Here is a 16,662-nt window from a genome sequence, read left to right as displayed (position 1 = left end):
AATGCCAGAATCTATACTAGGTGCCAAAGATCATTATTTCACCAAAATTGACTTGAGTAAAGGGTCTTGGGGGGGGTTTCCTTAAGCAAATAAAATGGGTGGGATATACCTATCCCAGTCTTTAGGCTTTTCTTCAGAGATTTTTTTCAAAATAGCCTTCAACGTCCTGTTGAACCGTTCGACTAATCCATTGCATGCAGGGTGATAAGGTGTTGTAGTCAACTGTTTAATCGAAAGCAGCCTGCTTACCTCCTTCATAATGCCAGAATCTATACTAGGTGCCAAAGATCATTATTTCACCAAAATTGACTTGAGTAAAGGGTATTGGCAGATCCCTATGGCCAAAGACACATGATCAGTTCAAAATGATACCATTTGGCTTGGTCAATGCTGCCGCTACCTTTAACAGAATTATGAGAATCCTACTGAAAGGATTAATCAATGTAGAAAATTACATTGATGACATTTACGAGTGACTGTAACGAGAATCTGTGTGAGAATTGATTCTCGGATTCTTGCCAAGATTCTGACTCTGTTCATATTATATTTTCATTACTCTTGAAAACAGTATCATTTTAAAGTCCTTTTCATGAGATCTCTTCAACAGCAGTGGCAAGTACTGGCAACTTCTTCAACAACAGTGGCAAGTACTGGCAAACTTGTTGCACAAACCCTTTCATAAAACTTTGCTACAGAAAATTTGAGCAAATACTTATTTCAGCTAAAAGAAACATGAATGGTGATCCTAAAAAGAATATTCTTAAGTCACTTAAGATCTTCTAAAGTTTTATGAAATAGGGCCCAGATAACATTTAATCCTGTTAACTAGGTAAATTAAAGATCCTAGCAACTTTGTGTTAACAAGTATCCACTGTTAAACTCAAACTGTTTTCAACATTGTACATACGTAATGGCATTTCTGTATCTTTGGGCCCCTTGCAGGCTGATACTCTTCTCCATCAGCAGGAATCCTGCAGTTGTTTGGACGCAGACGGGAGGATGAAGAATGGTTGCATTCAGCTTGCAACTGTTCACAGAGTCTGTGGTTTTCTGAAAAACAGAATAAGCACATAATATTATTAACAATAAAACCATGTTATTTTGCATACATGATAATAAAGGGAGCCTTCATGGCATATGGACATTTGCTGTTTACAATCTATTACTGTCTATCAGTATAACTGAATCCTGAAAAAATATAGCTCTCCTTTGAAAAGCACTCCTCGCAATCCACTAATTCTTGTAATGGTGTTGGGTATCCTTTAGGTGTACTGATATGAAGAATGGTATTGGTTTCTTGGAGGACAGATGAAATGTCCGGTGATGCTCCATTTGTATGAATGTTAGGGTTAGCGAGTGTGGGATTATACACAGTAGGTATTGCATGGCTATCTTTTCCATCTCGTCCAACCCTCCCGCTTTCCTGAAAGTAATATCCCAAGATGCACCGTAATTGAGTACAGTGTGAAGACCACAAACATTTATACCCATCCTGAATTTGCACTCCCCTTCACAAATTCATCCAGGATGTATTTCTTTCTGGGATGATACTTCTCTGAAAAACACAGCAGAATTGCAGTTGCATTTTCAACTGCTTCCGCCATTCTGTCGTCCATGTTACCTCCTATATTGAAAAATCTCACGTGGGGGGAGGGGGACATATCCCAATGCCATGAACCGCCTTATAAACGCTTTTAGCCTCACATAATTCTGATACGCTGCTTGTAATCCGAGTTCTTGGACTTTTCTCCAAAACCTACTGCAGAAATGAAAGTAGCATCCACACAAGCGGCTGGTTGGGAATTTGGCACTTACGGCCTGCATTAGCGAAGTCAGTGATAACTCTCGCCGGAGTTAACCTTCTTTAATAGCCCTTATCAACGTTTCATACTGTATTTGTGTCTTTCCCGTGAGTAGGGTCATTCCTAAAGGAATGACCCACTCATCCTAATTTTGTTAAAGGATGCATATCATCACTTCATCGCACCAGGTGTTAAACATCTTACGAAAAGGCCCTGATGAAAGTTCCTTCATTGTGGTGCTCATGTCCTCCCATACTTCTCCAACCCATTTGGTGACAAGAATTCATCTCTGGCAAGCTGTTAGTTCATGATTGATGCATGCAGACAAGTTGTTCTGTGGAGAGGAATAAATGTTACTTCATACATTTAGGAATTGTGTATTTACATGCTGCTGTAGCTTTTCACTTGTTAATTTTCGTCTTTTTTATATTTTTCACATTATTTTGATCATATACAGACCTCCATGTGTTGAGTGAAAAGGTCATTACACTTCTGTTTGAAGGTGTAAGATCACTTCCACTTGCACATCAACTAAGCATTTCAAAGATTATTGGCAGTCGGGGCCACTCGCTCGATTGAGCGGCCCACTGGATCAAGCGGCCTGCTGGATCAAGCAGCCGAGTGCACGGCTCGATAGAGCGTACACGCTCGATCAAGCAATATTGTTATATCTTTTGAATCCAGGCATAATATGGAATAATAGTTAATTAAATGTCATTGTATTAGCTTGTAGTTCATTATTAAACGCTGAAAATAGCTCACCATTAATTTTATTCATGTGTATCACATGTTTTGAACACATGATTCATCACGCTCCATTCGGCACCCGGATGTTGCTACATTGGGCGTGATGTCGCTACATTAGGCGTGATATCGCACATTAAATGCGCATACAATTACTATAACTTTGAGATATGTCAATGATATGGGCGCTGTGTACTAATGTAGATGGATGAAACAATGTGATTTAACCTCATTGGACTTTCTGTGGAGATTCAGAAGAGAAGGAATGTTTTTGAAATGAGCAAGGATTGAAAAATAATTCAAGTAAACATGTCTAACTACCTTCTCTGTCAAGTGTCAAGAGTGCTTTGAAACGATTTGAAAGCAGTAAAACAAATTGAGTTGAGATGCAAAAGAGTAAAACACACAAACAAGTGAAGGTAGTTCAAGTTTGGTATTGTAGTTTATTCAACTAACAAGTAACGCAAGGCACAATGCCTAATTCTTTTAATTTTCAAGTAACTAACAATGCATTTCTAAAAACTGTTTTAAACTAACAATGCATTTTCTAAACCTGTTTTCATGCATTTTTGTGTTTTAACCTCGTTGATATGCTAATAATGCATTACTACTTCTTTTTTCTTACCCAAGCCAGATGGCATATGTGAGCCTGGCATGTGAGCGGTACAAAAAAAAAATGGGAGGCGCCCATCTGTCAAGGGCACACCGCCCTGCCCTGGTATCCGGATAATAAATACCAGTACATGTTGAGTGTACCCAATAAGAACAACCCCGCTTTCCCCCTTTATGTTGGCAATTTAGCCAATAAGCATCTTGCATTAGCATATCCGCAGGGCTATCAAACTCGATCCCGCAAACGGCACACTCGTCTTTAGATTGTTGAGCTCGCGCTTTTTTCTTTCCACGCTTTTCTTTGCCGCGCTTCTTTGATGCTCCTGAAGTTGTCCCTGAAGTTGTAGGCTCATTTGCCTCATCATGCTCTGCCATGGGAGTATTAACTGCGCTTCTGGGGACTTTTACCCGTGGATTTTCTGGTCTACTAGAAATGCTACTAGTCACGGTTGCAGATTGCTGAGCAGCAGCTGGACCGGGGCAGCTGGGAAACCTGGCGATTGCCATTTCCTATCTTTTTCCCCAGGCCAAGTGGCTATTACTTCCACATTGACATGACAATTTGTCAGTTTATGCAGTGTTTCCCGTTATTTATAAGTGTTATTGATCTCTTCCGAATGTATCGGATCGCTCCCGCCCTTTCGTTCACCTATTATAATATTGCCCTTCTCACTAAAATTCCTTCTTGTATATTTCCTTTTCTTGGCTCCTTGCGCTTCTTTACCAGCTTCTATGTTATCGGCTTCAGGCACGGATCCAACAGGCGGTGGCGCTTCTTTACCAGCTTCCATATTAACAGGCAGTGGTGGAACCTAAAATTTACACAGAAAAAGAAGAACACAAAAGGGAAAAAAGAGAAAAGAATTATGAGATCATGTTTATTTTTTCAAGATCGGTAAAAGTATTTTGTTTATTGTACAAAGTTTTACGGTTAAACCTTCTAAAGGCTAAACACCTTCTAAAAAACCTTTACAATTCGATTTGTCATCATATTACTACGCCCCAACTGAAAATCCTGGATGCTACCATCTATATTACCTGCTGTTGCTCATTTGGTCCATCTTCCACATGCTGTTGCTTTGGTAAGTTTTGTTGTTCTTCTTCTCTTGCATTTTCATTTTCTTCCATGTCATTTTCCATCTGCTGTTGCTTGTCATTTTCTCCTCCCACATCTTCCACTACTTGCTGATCTTCTGTGTCCATTGACCTAACTTCATCTTCCCCCGATTTCTCTACATACTCTTGTTCATTTAGTCCATCTTCCACATGCTGTTTCTTTGGTAAGTTTTGTTGTTCTTCTTCTCTTGCATTTTCTTCCACGTCATTTTCCATCTGCTGTTGCTTGTCATTTTCTCCTCCCACATCTTCCACTACTTGCTGATCTTCTGTGTCCATTGGCGTAACTTCATCTTCCCCTGATTTCTCTACATACTCTTGTTCATTTGGTCCATCTTCCACATGCTGTTGCTTTGGTAAGTTTTGTTGTTCTTCTTCTCTTGCATTTTCTTCCACGTCATTTTCCATCTGCTGTTGCTTGTCATTTTCTCCTCCCACATCTTCCACTACATGCTGATCTTCTGCGTCCATTGGCGGAACTTTATCTACTCCCGATTTCTCTACATGCACTTGTGTATCAGTCATTCTGAAAAGCTATAACAGTAACATGTTAGGGTTAGCGAGTGTGGGATTATACACAGTAGGTATTGCATGGCTATCTTTTCCATCTCGTCCAACCCTCCTGCTTTCCTGAAAGTAATATCCCAAGATGCACCGTAATTGAGTACAGTGTGAAGACCACAAACATTTATACCCATCCTGAATTTGCCACTCCTCTTCACAAATTCATCCAGGATGTATTTCTTTCTGGGATGATACTTCTCTGAAAAACACAGCAGAATTGCAGTTGCATTTTCAACTGCTTCCGCCATTCTGTCGTCCATGTTACCTCCTATATTGAAAAAATCTCACGTGGGGGAGGGGGACATATCCCAATGCCATGAACCGCCTTATAAACGCTTTTAGCCTCACATAATTCTGATACGCTGCTTGTAATCCGAGTTCTTGGACTTTTCTCCAAAACCTACTGCAGAAATGAAAGTAGCATCCACACAAGCGGCTGGTTGGGAATTTGGCACTTACGGCCTGCATTAGCGAAGTCAGTGATAACTCTCGCCGGAGTTAACCTTCTTTAATAGCCCTTATCAACGTTTCATACTGTATTTGTGGAATGACCCACTCATCCTAATTTTGTTAAAGGATGCATATCATCACTTCATCGCACCAGGTGTTAAACATCTTACGAAAAGGCCCTGATGAAAGTTCCCTTCATTGTGGTGCTCATGTCCTCCCATACTTCTCCAACCCATTTGGTGACAAGAATTCATCTCTGGCAAGCTGTTAGTTCATGATTGATGCATGCAGACAAGTTGTTCTGTGGAGAGGAATAAATGTTACTTCATACATTTAGGAATTGTGTATTTACATGCTGCTGTAGCTTTTCACTTGTTAATTTTCGTCTTTTTTATATTTTTCACATTATTTTGATCATATACGGACCTCCATGTGTTGAGTGAAAAGGTCATTACACTTCTGTTTGAAGGTGTAAGATCACTTCCACTTGCACATCAACTAAGCATTTCAAAGATTATTGGTATGATCTTCAAATGATGTGAGCTAAAATCGAGAACTCTGTACAGTCTACATGTACACATCTGTAGATCCTGTTGGCTTCTTAATGAAAATAGTGTATTGAATTGTTTCAGAAACCGATTCAAGGAAAATTATGTAGTCTTTTAACCACCTTATTTTTGGAAGTTTCAGATTTTTTCCATCCACAAATACAACATCTAAAGTGTGCACATGGTTACAAATTGCACACATATATTTCATCCAGGACAAATCTGCTGGGTCATAAACCCATGGTTCATATTGTTGTCAAATGAACGAAGAAAAGAAAGTTTGTGCTCCTCACTCATAATTCTTTTTCTTCCAATATTCAGAGTCACCTGCCCATCTGATTCATTTGGATAAGTTCTTACAGTTCTCTGTACGATATCCATGTGATTATATCCATGTGATTAAGTGGAACAAGAACAGGGTGCCATCTGATACTGAATAGACTTCATGTATACAGAAAGTTACCAATTAATATGTCTATAAAAAGAGTTGTGATGGGGGTCCTGGTCGTGGTGCATTCTACTGTTGGGGTCCTGGTGCATTCTGCTGACGCTTGAGATTCCTATTCATAGAGTCTATTGACTTCACACAAGACTTCCACGCAGTGCCTGTCTCTGTACGCGCACAAGGGATTCTTGCAAAAACTGTACGCTTTATCACATCCAACCATACCGGGTCGAGACATCCTTTACCTGCTCGCCTGGCACAATTCCTCTGACGTCTCTCCACCACTGTATTATAATTTTCTGACCAAAAAACATGTTATAGCTTCCCTTCCCTGTTCCACTAATAATAGCGCATTGTCATGTACATGTAAATCCTCCGTCAGCTCAACTCTGACAACTCTCCCATTCTCATCCAATTCTGGTCCGGTAAAATGTGCATGAAACGGTAGTGGTGGTGGTTCGTGCGGTGGTGCTTGTACATGTACCCGTCATGGTGCTAGTGGTGCTGGTTCCTGTGGGGGTGCTTGTGCATGTGGCGGTGCTATAGTTCCTGCGGTGGTTGTGGTGCTGGTGCCTGCTGTGCATGGTTGTGGTGCTGGTGCCTGCTGTGGTTGTGGTGCCTGCTGTGGTGCTGGTACTTGTGGTGGTGCTGGTGCCTGCGGTGGTGCTGGTCTTGGTGGTGTACTTGTTATTTGGCGTTGAAGCTCAGATACGATGCCCTCCAGAGCTGCCACTCTCTGCTCTAACATCCCACACCCAATGCAGGTCTCAAAGTAGTTCTGTAACAAAGGCAATTGAATGATTATTAGTCAACAGGTCAAAAGCCCAAAGGAGCAATACTTAAGAAGCACGATTTTAGCTCACAAAAAAATTGATTTCTGTGACACATGTCCCAGACTGTTTTAATGCAATTCATTTTGAAATGTTCACTTACCGGCCCAGTGGTACTTCATATACACTATTGTACATTTCAACAAATTCACTACCATCGTCTGTGACAGATGCAAATGGTTTGGATATTGAACTTTTGTCCCATAGGAATTCCGATCTTTTGAAACGGACTGATATTGAGTCTCGAGTCTTGAAAAAAACCTGTGTATGAAATACATAACAAAATTAAAATTTATATAAACAGTTGAATGCAAAGTTCTGAAAATACTTAACTTCATCCTTTGCCTTTGCAGCATCCCGTTGTTGGTTCCAAAACAAATGTCCAAAGGATCCCTCTTTGTATGTGTTCATTATGGACTTTTCTTCTTTAATCTTAACTTCATACAACAAATTATGAAAATCAAATAGTGTATTGAATTGTTTCAGAAACAGATTCAAGGAAAATTATTTGGTTCCTGAAATTAACTTACTTTTTGAAATTGCAGATTTTTCCATCCACAAATACAATATCTAAAGTGTGCACATGGTTACAAATTGCCCACATGTATTTCATCCAGGAAAAATCTGCTGGGTCATAAATCCATGGTTCATTGTTCTCAAATGAATGAAGAAAAGAAATTTTGTGCTCCTCGCTCATCATTCTTTTTCTTCCAATAAGGGTCACCTGCCCATCTGATTCATTTGGATAAGTTCTTGCAGTTAAATGCCCTTCCCTAATACGATATCCACTTCATGCTGTTTGGAATGAATGTTATGTGTATGAGGCGAATGGTTGGGTACATCTTGTCATGTGGATCAAGTATCATGTTATACATTTCACATGTTTGACATGTGACATCATTGTGTGGTTCCCAAAAATTAATTACATCACATGAGCTTGTTGACTTATACAAGTCTGTATCGCAGGATTTGCACAGATGTTGGGGATGGATATTTGCTTGGTCTCTTGAAGTGTCCACATTGTAAGTAGCCTTAATTTGAGCTGCTTTGCTAGACACTCTAGTACAGTATTGCTTCCCCGCAGTGCTGTTGGTGACCAAAACGGTGGTCCAGCTGGCTGGTCCACTGGCGATGGTTGCAAGGAGGCAGCACCCCCTTGCCTAAGGAAATTTTGCATTTTTGAACTACAGTCTACACATCTGTATAATTATGAAAGCTAAATAGACTATAGCTGTCAAAAGGTTGTAAAAAAAGCGTAATATGACACATTAATTTATGACACATTAAAAATTAGCACATCAATGAGTTGCTCTATAGATATTAGTTCGTTATGTTAAATTCATGGTGTATTGTGTGGAGCTTTGACAAATCTACATTCAACAAGCTGATTCTTCCTCATGGCTTTTGTCAATTTGGGAATTTTTGATTTCTTAATGGTTCCAAAAATGTTCCAGGTGCCATTTATAAATGCTTCCCCCTTTATAGCATTGAAGTCTTCCGTGTTGTCAGGTCCAAATTGAACTCTAGAAAGCACTGGTGCATTGTTCTCAAATGAACGAAGTAAAGAAAGTTTGTGCTCCTCACTCATCATTCTTTTTCTTCCAATAAGGGTCATCTGCCCATCTGATTCATTTGGATAGGTTCTTACAGTTATATGCCCTTCTCTGTACGATATCCGCTACATGCTGTTTGGAATGAATGTTATGTGTACGAGGCGAATGGTTGGGTACATCTTGTCATCTGGGTCAAGTGTCATGTTATACATTTCACATGTTTGACATGTGACATCATTGTGTGGTTCCCAAAAATTAATTACATCACATGAGCTTGTTGACTTGTACAAGTCTGCATCGCAGGATTTGCACAGATGTTGGGGTTGGATATTTGCTTGGTCTCTTGAGGTGTCCACATTGTAAGTAGCCTTAATTTGAGCTGCTTTGCTCGACACTCTAGCACAGCGTGTTTTTAGTCGCTTGCCACATACACGCCACATGTTCACAACCGTCTTTTTATGTTCTTCCATCGTTTGTCCCTCAGAATCTCATTAAAAAGGGCCTCCTCCTCTCCTCGAGTACTGCTGGAAACTCATGTGAATAGGATAATGAACCCACTGTGAAAGAGAAAAAATACAGAAAAAATAATGAAAAATGAGGCAATACATGAAATAAATAATAAAGTCTGCGATCCCAAAAAAGGCATTGACAGAAAATTATATGGGAAAAGGCAGACATATAGAAATAAAACTAGAAAAGAAACTGAATTGTGCACAGTACATGTATATATGCCAGACCCAATACTGTTTGTTAATGTCCATATTGAGACTTAAGAGAACCAATTTTCAATGATTCTCTAAACTCAGTTTGTGATAATCAAAATTATCCTAAATTCAGCCCTATTCCTAAAGCGTCAAGTTAAAAGTGGATTCTTTGTACTTGCAAGTTTGCGATAATCAATTTCATCCACACAAATGTCCTACTTTGTTGTTGTATTCTTACTTTTCTGTCTGCTCCTCCTGGTGTCGATTTGACTGTTTTGGGAGCTGAAGTTGATGAGCATGATGCTGGATCTCTGTCATGGGTCAGTTTTGTGGTGTCTCCTTCTTCATCATCAGATAGCTTTACAATGCTTGGTGTTCCCTTGCCAACTGCTGTGCATAAGGGTGCCTTGAATGCAGCCTCTAACAAGTTCATCACACTCTTGGGCATTTTACTTTCTGCGATGCTTTTGCGACATGCTTCTTGGTATGACTACTCATCCATGTCTAGTGCTGTCAGTTTCTCATGGGCGATTTCCTCATTCCTCTTCATCCCAACAACTTTCCCTTTTTCAACCCATTCTCCATATCCCTCTTCACATAGTTTCTTTAGCAAGGTTCTTGTATGATTTTCAGTTAATACTTAAGAAATAAAGAACCAGGGTTCATCACACTCTTGGGCATTTTACTTTCTGCCATGCTTTTGCGACATGCTACTTGGTATGACTTCTCATCCATGTCTAGTGCTGTCAGTTTCTCATGGGCGATTTCCTCGTTCCTCTTCATCCAGACAATTAACTTTCCCTTTTTCAACCCATTCTCCATATCCCTCTTCGCATAGTTCCTTTAGCAAAATTCTTGTATGATTTTCAGCTAATACTTAAGAAATAAAGTTGACACCAGGGTTTTCTAAAGCATTTTACTGAAGTACATTCCACTTTTAGTACCCTTTCAACTGAAGTTTTTCATCTGATGAGAGGGGTATGAAACATTATCCAGAGAGTATCTTTTCATGTTCAAAACAAAGGCCGTGTTCAGACGCTGGGTTTTACACCTGGCAGAAGGTTGAACAAAGGATGGGTCTGTGGAAGGTCGTGTGTAATGTAGGAGTAGTGCCAATGTGAAGGCTAGTCGTGTTAAGCTACTCCAACCTTCCCACAACCAATTTAATGCTTTCTTTGTGGATTCTTTGTACTTGCAAGTTTGCGATAATTAATTTAATCCATACAAATATCCTACTTTGTTGTTGTATTCTTACTTTTCTATCTGCTACTCCTGGTGTTGTATTTGACTGTTTTGGGAGCTGAAGGTGTTGAGCATGATGCTGGATCTCTGTCATGGGTCAGTTTTGTGGTGTCTCCTTCTTCATCATCAGATAGCTTTACAATGCTTGGTGTTCCCTTGCCAACTGCTGTGCATAAGGGTGCCTTGAATGCAGCCTCTAACAAGTTCATCACACTCTTGGGCATTTTACTTTCTGCCATGCTTTTGCGACATGCTTCTTGGTATGACTCCTCATCCATGTCTAGTGCTGTCAGTTTCTCATGGGCGATTTCCTCATTCCTCTTCATCCCAACAACTTTCCCTTTTTCAACCGATTCTCCATATCCCTCTTCGCATAGTTCCTTTAGCAAGGTTCTTGTATGATTTTCAGCTAATACTTTAAAAGAAATAAAGTTGACACCAGGGTTTTCTAAAGCATTTGACTGAAGTACATTGCATTTTTAGTACCCTTTTCTGTCTGCTACTCCTGGTGTCGTATTTGACTGTTTTGGGAGCTGAAGGTGTTGAGCATGATGCTGGATCTCTGTCATGGGTCAGTTTTGTGGTGTCTCCTTCTTCATCATCAGATAGCTTTACTATGCTTGATGTTCCCTTGCCAACTGCCGTGCATAAGGGTGCCTTTAATGCAGCCTCTAACAAGTTCATCACACTCTTGGGCATTTTACTTTCTGCCATGCTTTTGCGACATGCTTCTTTTTATGACTCCTCATCCATGTCTAGTGCTGTCAGTTTCTCATGGGCGATTTCCTCACTCTTCTTCATCCTGACAACTTTCCCTTTTACAACCCATTCTCCGTATCCCTCTTAGCATAGTTCCTTTTAGGTTCTTGTATGATTTTCAGGTAATACTTAAGAAATAAAGTTAACACCAGGGTTTTCTAAAGCATTTTACTGAAGTACAAGAAAATTATATGGGAAAAGGCAGACATATAGAAATAAAAGTAAAAAGGAAACTTAATTGTGCACAGTACATGTATATGCCAGGCTAGACCCAATACTGTTTGGTAATGTCCATATTGCGACTTATGAGAACCAATTTTCAATGATTCTCTAAACTCAGTTTGTGATAATGAAAATTATCCCAAATTCAGCCCTATTCCTAAAGCGTCAAGTTAAAAGTGGATTCTTTGTACTTGCAAGTTTGCGATAATCAATTTAATCCACGCAAATTTCTTACTTTGTTGTTGTATTCTTACTTCTCTGTCTGCTCCTCCTGGTGTCGTATTTGACTGTTTTGGGAGCTGAAGGTGATGAGCATGATGATGGATCTCTGTCATGGGTCAGTTTTGTGGTGTCTCCTTCTTCATCATCATCAGATAGCTTTACTATGCTTGGTGTTCCCTTGCCAACTGCCGTGCATAAGGGTGCCTTGAATGCAGCCTCTAACAAGTTCATCACACTCTTGGGCATTTTACTTTCTGCCATGCTTTTGCGACATGCTTCTTGGTATGACTCCTCATCCATGTCTAGTGCTGTCAGTTTCTCATGGGCGATTTCCTCATTCTTCTTCATCCCGACAACTTTCCCTTTTTCAACCCATTCTCTGTATCCCTCTTCGCATAGTTCCTTTAGCAAGGTTCTTGTATGATTTTCAGTTAATACTTAAGAAATTATGTTGACACTAGGGTTTTCAAAAGCATTTTACTGAAGTACATTCCATTTTTAGTACCCTTTTCTGTCTGCTACTCCTGGTGTTGTATTTGACTGATTTGGGAGCTGAAGGTGTTGAGCATGATGCTGGATCTCTGTCATGGGTCAGTTTTGTGGTGTCTCCTTCATCATCAGATAGCTTTACAATGCATGGTGTTCCCTTGCCAACTGCCGTGCATAAGGGTGCCTTTAATGCAGCCTCTAACAAGTTCATCACACTCTTGGGCTTTTTACTTTCTGCCATGCTTTTGCGACATGCTTCTTAGTGTGACTCCTCATCCATGTCTAGTGCTGTCAGTTTCTCATGGGCGATTTCTTCATTCTTCTTCATTCCGACAACTTTCCCTTTTTCAACCCATTCTCCGTATCCCTCTTTGCATAGTTCCTTTAGCAAGGTTCTTGTATGATTTTCAGCTAATACTTATTAAACAAAGTTGACACCAAGGTTTTCTAAAGCATTTGACTGAAGTACATTCCATTTTTAGTACCCTTTTCTGTCTGCTACTCCTGGTGTTGTATTTGACTATTTTGGGAGCTGAAGGTGATGAGCATGATGCTGGATCTCTGTCATGGGTCAGTTTTGTGGTGTCTCCTTCTTCATCATCAGATAGCTTTACAATGCTTGGTGTTCCCTTGCCAACTGGTTACATAACAAAAACCAAGAAAAAAAGTTGGGATCTTGATGGCGCATAAAAAAACAGCAAATCCAAATGTTTTGATGAAAAGCGCCCTCGTGCAAACTTGAAAGTCCGAACAAGTTTGAAATTAAAGACCTCCATGGTACGTTTCATTTTCCAGACTTCTTCAATGACTTTGCAGTCACTGTATATTAATGTTGAGGACACATTGTCCTTTTGGCCGAGTGCTACGTACTCATGGACTGCTTGAAATATGCTAGACCTAATTGATATAACTGCATTTGAAAGTGATAATCCTTGTATTTTGTGTACTGTAGTTGCCCAACATGGTGTGAGTGGAAATTGGATTCTGTTGATATATCTTCCTTTTGCAAGGTATTCTTGAGTGTATTTTTTGATTGGTAAGCTGCAGTGTGGCCTGTACAATCTGTTGTTTTCCTTAAATTTCTCCAATTTGGTTTATATGTGAAATTGTTTGATGCATTTTCTTGTTACCACATACCAACATCATGTTCATTGCAGGCATTGTACAATAGCAGTACACTTGACCTTCTTCAGACTCCTCATCGTCCGACTTGGCTAAGTTGGCAGTTTAGTTTTAGTATCCTGTATACCAAACCATCCTCATCAGCATGCACTTTTCTGGTGACCCACCTATCTTTTTCATTTGATAGTCAATTGGGTCCCAAATTCTCATGAGTTCTCACTCCACACAATAAAGTCACAGAAAGACCTATTACAAATGTTCATTTGCATTTGTACTTGGTATGCGTGATCTTCTGGCAGGTAAAGCCAGCCGTCCTCATCTCTCTTCATGCAAAATTTTGTTAAATCCTCCTTCTTTGAACTCTCCTTTAAAGGGGGAATTGCCGTTTGGTCTAATACCATTCCATCTAATAACCATTTCGTCTACACCCATTTCGTCTAAACCCACTTGGTCTATATCTACTGTGTCCACTCATCATTTAGTCCAATGGTTTGATACTCACTTGGTCCGATACTCATTTAGTAGGGCAATACCGCTGCCGCCACCTCGTTTGCGACGTAAAGGTTGGCTTGATCCTGGGTGATAAATCGCAGGAATTGGTGTTAATTCGGTACTGGCTCTTCTCTTCATGTTACCAAGGGTTCTGTGAACTGCCACCTTGTCCACGTTTGGTGGATGGCCATGACTAATCCCTTCGACACATCTGTCTTTAGAGTACCAGGACAGATGCGGTTACGGCAGCGCCAGTACACAGCCAAATCAGTCGCCCTCCTCTTGGTGTAAAGTTATTTTTTATTACTTCCGTTGCCCAAGCTGTTTTCCAAGCTTTGACGATCGTACACACAGAAGAAATAAACAATCATGCTGATTGGCTGATCAACGCACTTGACAACAAGCCGGTTGACCCATTGGTTGTCGGCGTGACGTGTAGTAGGCGACCTTGTCTCTTCTACGCGATCGTAGTTCACCAGCGCCTACCTGGACCATGGAAGTAATAAAAAATTAACTTTATATAAATCCCCCAAATGCTAAACAATCTTTCCCATGCTTTGACGATAGAGTTTCAGCCATGTTCAGTGTGTTGACAATGACACGCAGGAATCAAATACAATGACACGCGGGATAGAATTACACGCTGGTATTTACAGCTCGCAAGCAGTAGTGGTTCTGCTGTTGATTCTGCTGCCACTGTCTGTAATAAACCGCTTCTTCAGTTTCCTCCTGTTCACTCTCCTTTAGCTTCTTAATCTCTGCCTCTCGCTGTTCTAGCTTACGCTTTTAATCTGTGACGTCTTGACTCGGTCTGGCAACAAGCGCAATCTGTACGACAGTGGCGGTTTTGTTGATGGGCAGTCGGCCGCCATATTATCTATCCCATGGTGCACTCTTTCAAAGTGGCTAAACCTAATTGGTTTCCACAGGAACACAGACAAGCAACACAGGGGAACAGGGCAAAGGATGTGGCTGACTTTATTGAAAGCCTTGCTCCAGTCCAGGAAAATGACATCAACATCTGGTGGAGATCTTTGATCAAGAATTTGTAGCCAGTGGTGGCAAACTGAACTGAGAGAGTGGTACAAGAACGACCAGCTATAAAACCATGTTGCTGAGGAGAAACAAGACCATTCGCTCTCATATAATTGACAACATTACATGTAACCATTGAGCTCTCTCTAACATTTTGCCTGCCACTGAACACAAGGAAATGGGTCTGTAAATTTTCAAATTAGTGATATCCCCATATTTATGAATAGGTACAACAGTAGCTCTTTTCCAATCATCTGGGATTGTATCTTGTGTAAGTGAAATATTAGCAGCAATACAAGCAAAGCTGCTCAGTTGCATTTAGGATTATTTCATCTTTTAGCACTGATGCTTAAATTAAACCTTTAAAATATGCTAAATCCTTCATTCATTAGTAGACTTATCCATGTCCGTAGTTACCGGTCTTAGTTGGTCATTGTGATGATTTTGAATTTCATAAAAGAGTTTAATAAATTCAGCTTTTTTCTGTCCCTTTACACTTTCAAACTTGCTGAAGAAGTACACTTTGTCTTCTTCAGCTTCTCTAGGAGTATACTGGTATACTCTCGCATATCTCTCCTTTATCTATGCCACTGTGTTGTTTTCTATGGCCATTTTCTCCATCTTTTCTTTTTTTGTGATGAAAACTGGCTTTGTACATGGTATCTTCAACTACATGTTTGTCAAATATTGCACTGATATGATTGGCTCTTTTTCCTGCTGCTAAAGTTCGGAAACTTGACAGCTGATCATGCAATGGCTCCCCTGATATTGAAGTATGCTGCAGAATGATTATCAGTCTGTAGATATTCTGATTCACGCAATCTATAGAGCCAGGCATCCAGGTTCCTGTACCCGTACCCATTGTTGAATGTTGATATCCCTGTCAGGTCTGCTTTTTTCTTATTTATTATTTTTAGGTGTGGAAGGTTTCTGCAAACTTAGAGCCATGTTTCATTTTCTGGAACACTTCTTGGAATCCATTGTTAAGTTTCTTGGTTTGTCTCCTCCAAGAAATAGTCTGCATCCTGACCTTTAGATTTGTCACCAGACTTACTGATACTATAATTCTACTGCAGGAAGTTTTGCACTGGTTTTGGTGCAAGATGAGATAAAAGTGTATCGTTCACTTCAATTATGCTGTAGATGGGATGCGTTCTTCCATGGAAAAGTTATAGTATGCTAAGCTATTAGCCTACATTATGCAGAAGACAGTTGTTTAAGTCTTGCTGTGATCAAAGTCTTTACTGTATTCGGCCTATGCCGCTGCTGTCTATTCTTTCGCATACAGCCTTGTTGGTCTTGGTCACAATGGCTGTATTGTGGGCTACTTCCGCGCATGTTACTCACTCGAAGATTTCTGCTCCTTGGGGGTTTGTTTTACTTCAGGCACAACATCGTCCATATCATCCGGGTCACTCTGCATCCCCTGATCTTCATGTACAGTGGCGATTTCCTGGTCTGCCTCTCCACTTTCCTAGCATGCCCGCTCCATTCAACCTGCTCAACACCTCCTCGCCAGCATTCTTCATTAACCAAGTTTTCAGCGACAGAGACAGCGTTGCGGTTGGCAACTCTCCTTTGCAGACACGTCTGTTTCTGCAGTTTTGTCCAGATTGATTGAATCCAACAACTTCTGTGCTAACGGAAATGCTTTTATGAATACTGTCTTTCTGCCTTCCACAACCCATTGTCCATACCCTTCTGTTGCCAT

The sequence above is a fragment of the Amphiura filiformis genome, chromosome 8 (assembly GCF_039555335.1).
Source record: "Amphiura filiformis chromosome 8, Afil_fr2py, whole genome shotgun sequence".
Classification (NCBI taxonomy): Eukaryota; Metazoa; Echinodermata; class Ophiuroidea; order Amphilepidida; family Amphiuridae; genus Amphiura; species Amphiura filiformis.
Note: the sequence above shows the minus strand (reverse complement) of the source record.